We start from the raw sequence: 14420 nt of genomic DNA, 5'->3' as shown, positions 1-14420 counted from the left end.
CAAATTAGTTGAGGACATATACCACCAAGCTCCTCAATTAAAAACAAATTTTAAGTCACTAGAAGCTCTCTGAAGATTAAGAACAGTGACCAGGTGGAAGAGTTTCTCCCAGTGAACAGCCCAGACCAGCTCTTTTGACCGGGACTTAGTCTCAAGGTGGGGAAAATGGTGTGGCACCATTTGGCTAAAATAGGCCAGTTCACCAGCTCCAGGCGTGCCCTTCCCAGGGACAGAAGCCTTGCGCACTAAAGGAAAATGTCACCATTTTGGTGACTGTTTACTGTCTTTTACCTTTGGGGATCAACACTTGATTCTTGATGCTTTAACCCATATGGCATTACTTTATCAAGTCAGTAGCCCTGCCAACGTGTCAAAACACACGACTTTCTGTGGTGGATCAAGGCACAGGGCATATTTCTTTTGCTTTGTCTTGTCTTTATGGAACATGTGCCTTTTATGTCTACTGTAGGGTCCTTTATATGTTTCAAAGGCCCTTTTATATCTGTTTTGCCATTTGAGATAACATCATGTCAGTATTTGCAAGTGAAAACATAATAGACCTGACCAGAGAGAACAGTGGAGCCGTCTGGAGAGCTGGAAACATTCTCCAACATACTTCTCAATATAATCCATTCCAGATCACTCCCAATTTTGTAGGTGGGGAAATTGAGGCACATAGAAGTTTAGTGATTTTGCTGGAAATCACCGACAGTGAAGACAGCTGGAAGCCAGGCTTATAAATCTAGTGTTCACTCTCCTCCAGTGCCTGTATTATGTTATTTTCTAGAGAATTAAAATGAGACTAGGAACAAATATGTTCAGACAGATCATAATCCAATTGCCATTCAAAGCTAAATTAGGTCTCCGAGGACTATCATTTTGTATTTTATAATTGCAATAAGCTTTATAATAATGAAAGGAATCTAGTAGGTTATCATGTTCATTCTAGACAAGTCCTGTCCAATAGAGCTTTTTATGGTGATTGAAACATTCTACACCTGTGCTCTTCAGGACAGTAGCTGCTTCTGTGTCCACCTGACCACTTGGACGTGGCTCATGCACTGGGGGAATGAGTTTGTAACTGTATATATTTACATTTAAATCCCTACATGTGCTAACGGCTATAGTATTGGACAACACAGTTCTAGACTTCTCAATATTTTTTTGCTATCTCCACTTGGATGTCTCCAAGTTAACAGGGTCAAATCAGAGTTCTTGATTTTCTTTCCTCTCTCAACCCGTTTCTCCCTCAAGGAAGCCATCATTGACCCAGTTGCTTGAACCAAAACCTGTCTGTCATCTCAGCCCCTTCCTTTTCCTCATTGGCCACATCCACTTCAGCAGGTCCTAGTTGTTTTACCTCCAGAACCTGTCCTGAATGCATCTGTTTCTCTCCATCTCTACTGCTACCATCCTAGGCAAAGGTACCATCATATCTCACCTGCACAATTGAGTAGCCTCAGAATTGGCCACCATTGATCCGTTCACTCACTGTTGCCTTTTTGAAACTCCTCCATTCAGCTGCCAAAGAGACATTGTGAAGCTCTCCAGGGGGTTGCATCACTCGCTGCTTGTATGAAAGAATTTGTAGAACTTATCTAGAAGTTCTCTTATTTTTCTTGTTTGTATACTTGTTTATTTTCTGTTTCCTATTAAATGTAAGGGCCCCTATGTCAGGAACCTTATTTACCTCATTCACTGCTGTATCTCCAGCACCTACAACTGTGCCTGGCCCTTAATTTGCACTCAGTAAACCTCTCAAGAATAATTAAATTACTGTTCATTGTGGAAGGAGATGAGAGAGCAAGATCAAAAATGCAGATTTACAATGTGGTTGTTAATATCTGAGAGGATGCTGACATCCGTATCCGTGGGAAGTTGGTGGTCTCTTTTATATTCTGGATGCAAGTAGGAAGGGTGGGTATTATGGCTAATTGTATTTATGTCTGAGTAGGTGGGTTGGGCGCAGTCCTGATGCAGTCTCTGACATGAGCCAGAAGGAGGTCTCTTTTTCTCTAGAAGTCTATGTATGTCCTAGATCGTGAAGCTTTTTTCTTTCCTACTGTTAGAGAAAGAGGAGAGTGTCCTCCTACAAGGACTTTTATATCCATCCAAGGGAAGTGTAGGTAGTGACGGAAGGAAGCATCTTATGGAACTCTGGGGTAGAAAGTGGCACAACCACATCTGAACAGCAAAAGGAGATTTTCAACATGAGGCTGTTGTTTAATAAAAAAAAAAAAAAAAAAGATGTTTGGAACGTACTCATAGCCAGTTATTGGAAACCAAGAAAACTTTAGGAAATAGCATTTTCTGTCCTTTTTTCCTTGAATATTGCATTTTTTAAAGGAAAGTGTCTTTTCTGGCATTTCTTTATATTGGCCAGCCAAGGCATGTTATTACGTAAATCCATGTGCAGTGTAAGATGAAAGTGATGAACTTGTTGGGGGTATGATCAAGTTAGCCACGCCCTGGCCTGCATTGCTTCTGTTTCCTCTGGTATTAAACAGACCTAGGAAATGACCATTCCCTCAGCACAGGCTGAATTTAAAAGATGAAGTTAAAGCTTGCTTTGTTGGGCTTCCCCGGTGGCGCAAGTGGTTGAGAATCCGCCTGCCAGTGCAGGGGACGCGGGTTCGATCCCTGGTCCGGGAAGATCCCACATGCCGCGGAGCAACTAAGCTCGTGTGCCACAACTACTGAGCCTGTGCTCTAGAGCCCGTGAGCCACAACTACTGAGCCCGTGTGCCACAACTACTGAAGCCCACGCGCCTAGAGCCCGTGCTCCACAATGAGAGAAGCCACTGCAATGAGAGGCCCAGGCACCGCAACAAAGAGTAGCCCCCGCTCGCCGCAACTAGAGAAAGCCCGCGCGCAGCAACGAAGACCCAACACAGACAAAAATAAATAAATAAATAAATAAAATTTTAAAAAAATTTTAAAAAAAAGCTTGCTTTGTTCAAGTGCGTATCTGGAGACTCTTTCTCCTGGTGTGTTTTTATTAGGCCCAAGTTTGTACCCCTGACCCCTGTCCTTCCAGTGCTGTGCCAGTGTTTTCATGTGTGTGCCTTTATGGAGCATCTGCTGTATACCAAACACATTGCAAGGTCCTGGAAAGACAAAGCTGAGTTAGACACATTCTCAACCTCCAGAGATTCTGCAGACAAGTGGACAGAGAGACCAGTAAATGAAAAACTGAAACACAGGAGCCACTTGGATTAACAGAGGGAAGTACAGGGGCAATGAGAGTAGAAGGCAGCAGGACACAGAGGGAGTCAGGCCCGGTATAGCGTTAAAGAGTCCAGGCTCTGGCACAGAAAACGAATTTATGGTTGCCAAAGAGAAAGTGAGGGGAGGTATAAATTTGGAGTTTGAGATTAACAGATACATGCCACTATATATAAAATAAACAACAAGGATGTACTATATAGCATAGAGAACTATATTCAATATCTTGTAATCTATAATGGAAAAGAATCTGAGAAGAATATATATATATTCTTTATATATACAGTATAGAAAACTGAATCACTTTGCTATACACCTGAAACTAACACAACACTGTAAATCAAATTAAGTCAACTTAAAAAAAAAAAAAGAGAGTGCAGGCTCTGGAACCAGGCTGTCTGGGTTTACAGTCTGGCTCTGCCATTTATAAGCTGTGTGACCCTGGACGTCTGCCTCTGCCATTTATAAGCTGTGTGACCCTAGGCTACTGACTTGACCTCTATGCCTCAGTTTGCTCACCTGCTAAATGGGGTAATAACCCATTTCATGAGGTTACTGAGATGATTAAAGGAGCACGCAAAGCGCTGGAAATGCTCCATAAAAGTCAGCTTTTATTATTGTCGGTAGTAGTGGCACATAATTATCAGTTGAGTTGAGTGAATACTACTTTACTGCTGTTACTGCAGAGAAGTTGCCCCTAAGCCAGCCGAAGGAGTTCACACAGGCTCCCCAGAAGTGTTGAGTTTTTAATTGAGACTTGAAGGCAGGCAGATACTGTAGGGAAAAGACGTGCTTGACAAAAAGAACACAATCTGCAAAGGTACAGAGAAGTGAGAGTGGCGGGGGGGAGCATTTAGGGACCTGTAAATAGGTTTGTGTGGGTGAAGGGCAAGTGCTCACAGGAGAGTGCCTGAGGGGCAGGCACGAGGTCACTGGGGCTTTGGAGACTGGGCTAAGGAGGTTGGACTTAATCCTACCACCTAGAGGAAGCCACTGAAGGATTTTCAGCAGGTTCGGGGGTCGCCTTGGGAGACTGGGAGGCAGCACCCCCAGTGGCCCCAACCCACAGCCTGTTGATTCTAAATGATGTCCCTCACCAGCCTCCTTCCCTATCATTTGGGCAGGAAATTCATGTGTGTGGATTTGATTTTGCTCATTGGGTATGATTTCTTTGGAGGGGGGCACAGATTAATAAAGTGAAAGGATATGTTTATGTAATTCCTTTCTACTCCCTACCCCTGCTAAGACATACAGAGATGTCTAGCTTACAGACTGATTTGAGAATCAGATGAAAGTGATAGACTCTTCCCTCAGAAAAATCACAAAGACATGATTTTCCAAAGACCCCACCTTAACCTCTCCCTGCACCCCCATCTTGGTCATCCAGAATGGCCCCCTACACGTGGTACAGTCTTTTTGACCCCAGGCTTGCCTGTGGTTTTTGTGTTCCCACCCCAAATTATTTTAAATTTAATTTGCTAGTACATCCCATCAATTCTCCATCTGCCATCAGTGCTATTATCTGACCATGTATGATGGGAGCAACCTTGGATCACTTGACAGTTATAATTAAAACTGAAAGTAATTACCTTATTTTGACCCATTCAAATTTAATTGAGAATATAGTGGCTAAGGGCATGGGCTCTGGAGACCAGCTACGTAGATTAGAATCCCAGCTCTGTCAGTATCTTATAACCTTGAGTAATTACTTAACCTCTCTGTGCCTCAGTTTCCTCCTTACAAAATGGGAATGATAATATACGTACCTCGTGAAGTTATTGTGAGGGTTCATTAAGGTAACATGGGAGCTTGCCGAGAACACATAGCAAGTACTATACAGTATTTGCCATTATTATGTTTTTTTTTAACATCTTTATTGGGGTATAATTGCTTTACAATGGTGTGTTAGTTTCTGCTTTATAACAAAGTGAATCAGTTATGCATATACATATGTTCCCATATCTCTTCCTATTATTATGTTATTATTTCTACTAAATGACATCATGGAATGTGGTAATTAATGATGAATTCCTAAGAGCAGGAAAATAGATAAACAAAATCTCCATGTGCATTTCACTCACTTTGGATCCTTGCCAGTACCTGAAGGCCAAGGATAGGTTCCCTAGGCCCATGCTGTCTGATACGGAAGCCACTAGCTGCTGTGGCTGTTGACTACTTGGACTGCTGCTAGCCCGAGTTGAAATGTACTGGGTCTTGAAGATTTAGTATGACAAAAAAAAAAAGCAAAATGTCTCATTAATCATTTTTTATATTGGTTGCATGTTGATAATATTGTGAGTAAATTCAGTTAAATAAATACTAAAATTGTCGTCTGTTTCTTTTTGCTTTTTTAATGTGGCCACTAGAAAATTTAAAGTTATATATGTGGCTTGTGTTATATTTCTGTTGAACAGCAGGGCTTTAGGCTCACCATTATCAATAAAATAAAAAGGTGTGGTTATCTGTGATCAGGTGATCACTATTGAAAAGCCTGGTACACTCCTCCTATTGCCCTTCAAGTTATACTGGACCATCCGTCTTTTAATCGGTTCCATAAAGGGAGTCATGGCTTGGTGCTAGCAGAAGGGAGTGGAGGGACCAAAGCAAGAGCAACAACCCGGGAGGCTTCCGCTGACTTGGAGGGGTTTGGACAAAAACACTACCATTTATAGTTATACTGGCCTCAGACTTTGAACACTCCCTGAAGGAGATGAGAGAATGCTCTCTGTTCAGGAAGTTGAAATATGTAGGCAAAAAACTCTCCCTATTCCATCAGGAGCCAGAAAAAGCTTTGCTAATCTTTAACTAAAAGAATAAATACTCAATGTGATGGCAGTCACTGGGATCGAAGGCACACCTTTCCAAATGTGATTTACTTACGGAATGCTTGTTTCATTCTATTTCAGATTTATTCCATCACCTAAAAACCTGGTAACGGTGGGCCACACAGAGTCTTACTGGTAAGTGCTCTTTCATTTTTAAAACAAAGTGACCGTTTGACGTCACTTTTGAAGTGATACTCACACTGCTAAGTTAGATGCATCTCTACTAGTACTATGATTAGATGTCTATTTATTTACATTTTTTTTTTCCTCTGAAATGATTTACGATGTTTCCATGCCTTAAAAAAACAGATCAATCCATGTTCTTTTGCTAAGAACATGATCAGGGAAAAGATCTATGATTGCATGCCAAATACTATTAAAATAAAAACTTTTTTTGTGTGTTGAAACTATTTCCAGGCCCCTGTTGATAGTCTGCTTGTTTCAAACAGTATCCAAAACAACAAAGTGATATTTCAGCCAAGGAATTCAGACAGTTCCTTGCAGTGTGTTGTAATGAAGACTGGCTCATAGATGTAACATTAGCTTTCTTATTGCCCTATTTTTTCTCTCATCTCTCTTTAAACCTAAATGTGACTGTCATGAGATAACAGTTCTGTAGTGGTAGAAAACTTCCTTTAGAGCTGGGAAAGTAATGTACTTCTGAAGTGAAAAAGCTTCTGAGGCTTCAGGTGACACCACTCCCTGATATGTGGCGATAATGTTATTTGCATTGTGTATCAGTTAGCTTTTGCTGTATAACAAACCTCTTCAAAATTCACTGACTCAAAATAGCAATCATTTCTTTATCCCATAATTCTGTCGTTTGGCGATTTGGGCTGGGCCTAGGTGTGTGATTCTTTTGGTTTCAGCTAGGACCATTCATGTGTCTTCAATCAGCTGCAGGTCCAGGTCACCTAGGCTGGGGGTCACCTGGCTGTCCGCTGGAGTGATGACAATGACTAAGACATGTGTCTCACTGTCCTGCAGGCTACCCTGAGCTTGTGCACATGGCATTTGGGCAGGGTACCAAGAGACACAGCAGATGCGTCTGGAGGCCAAGGCTCAGAACTGCCACAGCATTGCTTCCACCACATTCTGTTGGCTAAAGAAGCTATGTGGCTAGTGTAGATTCAAGAGGTACAGGAATAGATTCTACCTCTCGGTGAGACGAGCTGCGGAATCACGTTGCAGGGAGGATGGTTACAGAGAGGGGAAGGTTTGCGGCCATTTTCACAATCCACCCTACAGTGTTTATGGGTCTCACGGAAACAGCTGTGATGGGATGAAAAGTGCCTGGAGAGTGAGAGGGCTCAGGTCACGCTCCCATCTCACAGCCCGTCCCCTCGGCCCGTTCTGATCGACAGACCCTGGGATCCTGGTCTTGCTGACTGCCGCCTGGCATCCCGGTCCGTTCAGCAGCATCCTGGCTGGTCTTGCCAATACCAGCTTTCCGCTCCCAGCCTCGCTTCATGGTACGCAGCACCGCCACACCAGTCTTCCTTCAATTCAACTTTCAGGAAGTTCCTCCTTTGCTCAGAGACTGTCAGTGCCCCCATTTCATCCACCACACCAGCCTAGACTCCTCTCTGGCTTCTCCACTTCCATTATCTGGCCCAGTCCTCTCTTGTTCAGCTCCCACTATTCCTTTTCCTCTAGCCAGACTAGCCTGTTTACCGTTTCTCCCGAGGACACCTCATGCAGCTCACCCCTTCTCTGCTTGGAAGTCCTCCTCATTCTGCAGGGCCCAGTAGAATCTTCCCTTCTCTGTAACGTGGCCTTCCCTGCCTCTTCCCACCATCTGTGATCTTCTCTGCTCCGAATACTTCAAAGCCAAACACTGTCTTCTGTCACGCACCCTTCTTCAGCTTCCTAGTCTTACCTCCTCAGTACCTGTGTCAGTGCCTTGAGAGCAGAAGGTTCCATGTGTCTCCCTTGTAGTACTCAGCACAGGGCCGAGAGGACAGTGGGTACTTAGTCAGCCAGGACCCTGCACCTGGTCACCCACCAGCAGCTCCCCAGGATCGCATGAGGTACCTGTTGAAATACAAGTTCACAGTCCCTTCACTGGGCCGTCTACGTTCATTAGGTGAACCTGGGGACCTTGAAGCACTCAGATGATTCTGATGTAATAGCTACAGAGTTGGCAACCACTTGTTGAGGAAAGAACAAGAAATTTATATGAGACTGGGGTTTGAGTCCTGGCTCTGCTACTTCTTGGCTCTAGGACCTTATAAATGGGACCTTTCTGAGCTTCAGTATCCTCATCTGTAAAACGGAAATAACATTTAACTTGAGGATTGCCAGGAAGATAAAAAAGGATGATGGAAAAGGGAATGAAGTACTGATACATGTTACAACATGGATAACCCCTGAACATGTTATGCTAAGTGAAAGAAGCCAGTTACAGATGTCCACATATAATGTGATTCCATTCATATGAAAATGCAGAATAGGGGAATCCTTGGAGACAGAAGTAGATTATTCATTGCTTAGGGCTGGGAGGTGAAAATGGGGGACGTGGGGAGATAGCTAAAGGTATAGGGTTTCCTTTTGGCGTGATGAAGACGTTCTAAAGTTCATTCTGGCAGTGGTTGCCCAGTGCCTGTAAATGTACTAAAAACCACTGAATTGTACATGAAAATGGGTGAATTGTATGGTATATGAATTATATCTCAATGAAGTTGTTTAAAAAAAGAATAAAAAGAAGTGTTCCCTCTTAAAAAAAAAAAAAAAAAGGATGATGTATACGCAAGTGCTTTATAAACCATAGAATGTAATTAAAATACATTAATTGATTATGGATCTGTGGCTAGCAGTTACCTCTGTGGTGGTAGTCATGGTAGTGATAGAGGAATAGACAGTGAGTAATCCAGTGGTGGAAGGATTAATAATTATAGCAACAGTAGTCATAATTAGTGTCTACTGTTCATTGAATGCCGACTGTATGCTGGCCACTGTGGTAACTGCTTCCCATAGAATTATTGGAAATTTACAAGAAGATCCCCTTGTTCAGTTGCATCTGTATCATAATTACAGCCTATTCCACCATTAGTGATTTAGTCCTTTGATTTCTCCCTCTTCATTCCTGAGAGAAATAGTTGGTTGAGCCGCTATCAGCCATTGACAGCTTACCAGTGTCAAGTACAGGGACCTGTAGAAGTGTGATCTGCTTTGATTGGTGGGAGAAGTTGGGGAAGGGAGAGCAAGCAACAGTACTAGGGAGAGAGTAGGTGTGGGACGTGCAGGAATGGACCACAGGGCACCCAACTGCCTGAGGAAGGATGGAGTAGGGGGAGGGGAGTGCAGGAGGGTTGGAGGGCGTGGTCTGAGACATTTGCTGACGTGACAGTTTGGCCCAGGGCTGTCTCTGGTCTAAGGCCCACCACATGCTCACGCTGCTTGCTTGGAACTTCCCTGTAACAGCTATCACAACAGGCAGCATTTATAAAACTGTCCTCTGTTCACTGTCTGATTCGTTGTACATTATTTTGATTGCTATTGATCTAGTGTATGTGCCTGTCTTCTTTCAAAGAGTTTTGAGGTAGCTTTTAAATACACATATATTAAGATTCAGACAAAGAAGGAAGGAAGGAAATTTGTGGGGAAGGAAAAGTAAGGTGAAATCCGAGATTAGGTTAGGCCCCCAGTTCTTAAGTGAGAGCCTGTACGCATACTAGCAGCCCCCATGGTCTGGCCTCTGAGTTCCTGAGCAGTCAGTACTAGGAAAACGTGCTCAGTTGGGAGTTCTTGGTGGCTAGAGGATAAAAGCACTCTAGTTACTCAGAAGAAGCAAGGTTGATTGTGATTCTTTCGAGACGTAGAGTAATTGCCCCCTGGGTGCTCAGGAGGAGGACGCCACCTAAGGCAGCGAACAACATCCCTATAGAAGTGACTGATGAGGACTGCCCTCCATGTAGACCAACGATGTGTGACACCTGAGTGCTGCCCAAGAAGCGCCTTCCAGCCCAGGTGTGCATTTCTCTGCTGGCCTTGCTTCACCCAAGTATAAAATGTAACATTTTCAGGGCTTCCCTGGTGGCGCAGTGGTTGAGAGTCCGCCTGCCGATGCAGGGGACGCGGGTTCGTGCCCCGGTCTGGGAAGATCCCACATGCCGCGGAGCAGCTGGGCCCGTGAGCCATGGCCGCTGAGCCTGCGCGTCCGGAGCCTGTGCTCCGCAACGGGAGAGGCCACAACAGTGAGAGGCCCGGGTACCGAAAAAAAAAAAAAAAGTAATATTTTCCGCTGTAATAACAAGCATATATATTCATCCCTCCTCCCTCCCGTGTGATGCATGTCACAGACCGTCATGGCTCTTGATGCTGAGCCCAGACGTTTGGCTATGGCCCAGGCTTGGCACACGAGTTGAGATCTCCTTACCATCCCAGTTCTAAAAGAATAATAAACAACTTCCTGGGACGTACTCAGTGAAAGTTATTTCTCCCAACTCCAAATCGTGCTATGCCCTGACTCAGTCTGCGGAGTGGCCTTTTGATGCACAGAATTTACACGGACCCTGTCCCCTGTGACCTGTGTGGCCCACTTCGCTTGCTCCACGTTCATCTCTCCTTCTGTTTTGAGCCCTGTGGCTCTACGTCATTTTAGGTACCAGAGTGTTCTGTACCTTTTGAGGGAACCAGGGCAGTTTGAGAAGCTCACTGGAATAAGATTAGTAGACTCCAAGGATGTATTGGATGGCAGCAAACTATAAACTGAGCTACTATTGTCCACTTATGTGATTTTCTTCTTCTAGTCGGTGACTTTAATAATTTTTGCAGCAGTAGTGTCTGAGGGGTTGGCAGCACTGGTAAGGGAGCAGAGGGTGATATGAAAGTAATGTGCATAGGATGAAAAAAAAGTTAATTCAGTAAGGATCATTGTCAGAGAGGAGCCCAGAATTCCACGAGGACTGTCCATAAATGGGAATTTCCTTTTGGGCTTTGTCTTCATTTAGATCAGGTTTCTTAGTTAGAATTATTTTGGTAGCAAGTAACAGAAGTCCAACTTAAACTAGTGTCGTGACTTAATGACTAACATGTCCGTGTTGGCATGGACTTCAGGCATGGGTGTATCCAGGTGTTCCAGAAAACATCAGGCCATTATCCTTCACTCTCTCCATCTCTTGATTCTGCTTAACTCTGTCAGCTTCATTCTTAGGCAGTCTCCCCCTCAGTACCTTGCAGAGGTAGCCATCAGCGTTACACTTCCATCATCTTCACAGCTGTGGTTCTCAGAGAAAAGAGAGTGCCTCTTTTGTCATTGTTCTAACAATAGTACCAAGGAGGTCTGGCCCAGTTTGGACTCCTTGCCTGAATCAACCTGGCTAGAAGTAGGCAGTAGACAATAAGCAGTATCTGCTTGGCCAGGGCTTGTTCATGTGTTCCTTGAAAGAGGATGAATCGTACCCGAAGCACATGGCACAGGGTCCCTAGGAAAAAGGAGGAATTTTGTTACCAGAAGAAAGGAAAGAAAGAGCATGCCAAGCAATTAAAATTTCTAGGTACCAGAGTGCACTGATGTAGAAATTCTTAATTTGGCGTCCATTAAACTTGAAAGGTTTAAAATTAGATTCAGCTTCAGTTACATTGACTACCTATTCCAAGTTTAGTATCATGATCAGACTAGCAACAGTGAGCATACTGAGAGGAGGAGTGTGGGTGACCCCACTGTGGGGTCACGTAGGCAGCTTTTGGCCTGACGACCTCAGGTCGTGTCCCTTGGATCTAGATTATTAACCTGAAGATGATGAATAGACTTCAGTGGATCTGTAATCCATTGAATGAATCAATGAATGGGCTTCTCTAATTATTTGCAAAATGCTGTGTATGTACTTTTTTTTTTTACTGGAGAAAGGGATCATGCTTCCATGATTTTTTCATAGGACTCCCTAGCCCCCTACTGCTTAAGAGAAGACTTACTCAAATTGTTTTAGATTTGGCTAGCTTAATCTTATGTGTTCATTTCTTTTCTTGGCTCAGCGAGTAGAGTTTAGCGTCCATGATAAACACAGCTCCCTATGGAACAGACACAGTGATGTCAGTGGCTGAGTATGTTGCATCAAATTGCATGTTGAGGGTTTTAGGCGTATATGTAAACTTTTCACAGTCGTAGTTGCCATTTACCTAATGCTTTTACTCTGGTGTTCACCCTGTGCTAAGTGCTTTATGTGCATTGTCTGAACTGTATATTTATACACGTGACTGTAATTCTCTGAACCTCAGGTTTGTTTTGGTATCACCTGCTGGAACCAGCTCCTTCGGCTGCCTCTCTGGGAACACAGGACACAAAGTCTGGCTTTTCCCTCTTCCCCGTGTCCTCTTTTGTGGGTCCACACCTCTCCACTCCCAACCCCCACGTGATAGAATCCTAGAACCCCAGAGTTGGAGGAGACTGCTGAGATTGTGCAGTTCAGTGGTTTTCAAACTTGGCTCTCTGCTTTTCTAGCTCAGGGACTCCTTAGAGGGAAGGATGGAAAGATCCCAAGATCCCTATCCTGCTTTTGTCATCACTGGCTGCTGAAAACTACTCATCTGGGAGAAGAGAGTCCAGAGTTCAATGTCAGACTTGTGGTTGAGTCCGAGCTACTACTCTGCTCACCTCCCTGTGTGACTCTGGGAAAGTTGCCTTACCTCTCTGAGCCACAGTTTCCTTTTCTGTCAAAGGGGTGATAATACCTGCCTCACAGAGCTGTTGGGGGCCTGGATGAGGTCATGTCTGTAGAGTCCTCGTCCCAGTGCCTGGCCCACAGGCACTGCTGCAAAGGTTAGCTGTGACTAGGACACTGTACAGCGCAGCTTGTGAGACATAATTAAGACACGGCTTTATTCTTGTCTCTCACCGTGCCTTTAAAGTTGATTCACTGGGGTGTGTCTTTCCCCATTTCCTGATAAAAACTTGATCAGGCCTATGACATTTCTGGTTACTCTTAGGTAACAAAAAGTCCTACGACCCCTATACGTGACACACATACACACACACACACACACACACACACATGCCGCATACTTTCTGGAAATTGGAAATGCTCACTTTAATCTATGAACGGTCAGTGTTTACTCCAAGAGGAGACTTCCCTCCATCTTGCCCACCATTCCAGGCCTGCCCAGGTGAGGCAGAGAGGGAGGAAAGCTCTTACCTGACCACTGTTGTCGCGCCTGACACTGGGTTCTCTGAGCCTGGCTGGTGGGTGAATGGACTCTCTTTTGCTTTCCTAGCTGTTTCCATGGTTGTCCTGAGGACTCCCACACCAGCACATTCCACCAGGACCTCCCAGGATTCGGGCAGTGCCTCTCCTTCTGCTGGTTGCTACCATCCTCCATCAGCTTCTCGTTCCCATACAGATTCTCTCTTTGGGGTTCCCTCATCCTCAGTCTGAAGCCCTGGTGGGTAGAGCCTGTTTCAAAGAGACCAGAGCTGGCATTCCTGGTGCCCTTTAACCCCCCATCGTGGGAGGGGGCGAGCAGGCCCTTTCTTCTACTCTGTCACCTTATATTGCTTCAGCTCCCTTCCCACATTTTGGTTCCTCAAGCAGATGTCACATACCAATCCCCAAACTCGAGGAGCCCTCCAGGTACTGTCTTTTGAAACTCTTGTCTCCAGGTTTGAGATGAAAAGTGGACTCCCACCACTCCACCCACCTTGGGGAGGCCAGGAATCAAAGCATTTCTGAGGAATCTGCCCCACAAAATCCTCCATCACTTTCCACTGTCCTGAACCTGTTAATATCCTCCTTATGGACCTTTGAACCAGCTAGGTCAACTTCTTAGGAATTTCCATATAGTGGTCTGGCCCCGGCTTTGGGATTTCCCATCTGCTGAATCGTGTTGCCACAATGGAAACTTCCACTTGAGCATCTTGTTATATTAACTGTTGGCCCAGTTCGAGGAACTCCTCTGCAACACCCTGAAAAGCGGTCCTTTAGCCTGTGCTTGAAAACTGTCCAGGCATGGCAAGCTCCCTCCCTCCCTCTCTCCCTCCCTCCCAAGAAGCATCCCATTCCGATTTTCAGATGCTTGGAGTTGTTGGAAAGATGCTGCTCCCATGAAGCCACGCCTGAGTCCCTGTAACCTTGCCTTTGATGGGATCCGAAGTGTGCACGTGAGGCTCGTCTGAGTAAATCTGCCTGGGCTGCAGGGATTCGAGTGGCAGCCAGGTTTGCACCAACACTCTGTTCTCTAAAACCACAGGGAAGCCTCTGACCTTGTCTCTGGGCCGGTTTTCTTTGCTGTCGCGCCAACAGCACATAACCCCAGCAGAAAGCTAGTATTGGGAAACTCTGTGCTCAAGCACCATTTCTCATGCTCATTACCCTAACTAATATCCTTTCTCTTGATCTGAGAGCTGATTTGCCTTGCTTCATGGGGGCATCTGGA

At 44.7% G+C, this 14420-nt stretch overlaps 1 protein-coding gene across 4 annotated transcripts in view; it reads left to right on the top strand.

Annotated features, from left to right (window-relative positions):
- Nucleotides 1-14420, top strand: part of GNG12 (G protein subunit gamma 12) — a 122882-nt gene that overhangs the window by 42130 nt on the left and 66332 nt on the right. For all 4 annotated transcript variants that reach the window (XM_067726523.1, XM_067726522.1, XM_067726521.1 and 1 more), the window contains exon 2: nt 6132-6185. The gene's annotated coding sequence lies outside the window, so the exon portion shown is untranslated. The remainder of the gene's footprint in view (nt 1-6131; nt 6186-14420) is intronic.

Source organism: Pseudorca crassidens, chromosome 2 (genome assembly GCF_039906515.1).
Source record: "Pseudorca crassidens isolate mPseCra1 chromosome 2, mPseCra1.hap1, whole genome shotgun sequence".
NCBI classification, from domain to species: domain Eukaryota; kingdom Metazoa; phylum Chordata; class Mammalia; order Artiodactyla; family Delphinidae; genus Pseudorca; species Pseudorca crassidens.
The sequence above is the reverse complement of the archived record's forward strand: the minus strand, read 5'-3'. Positions and strand labels throughout refer to the sequence as shown.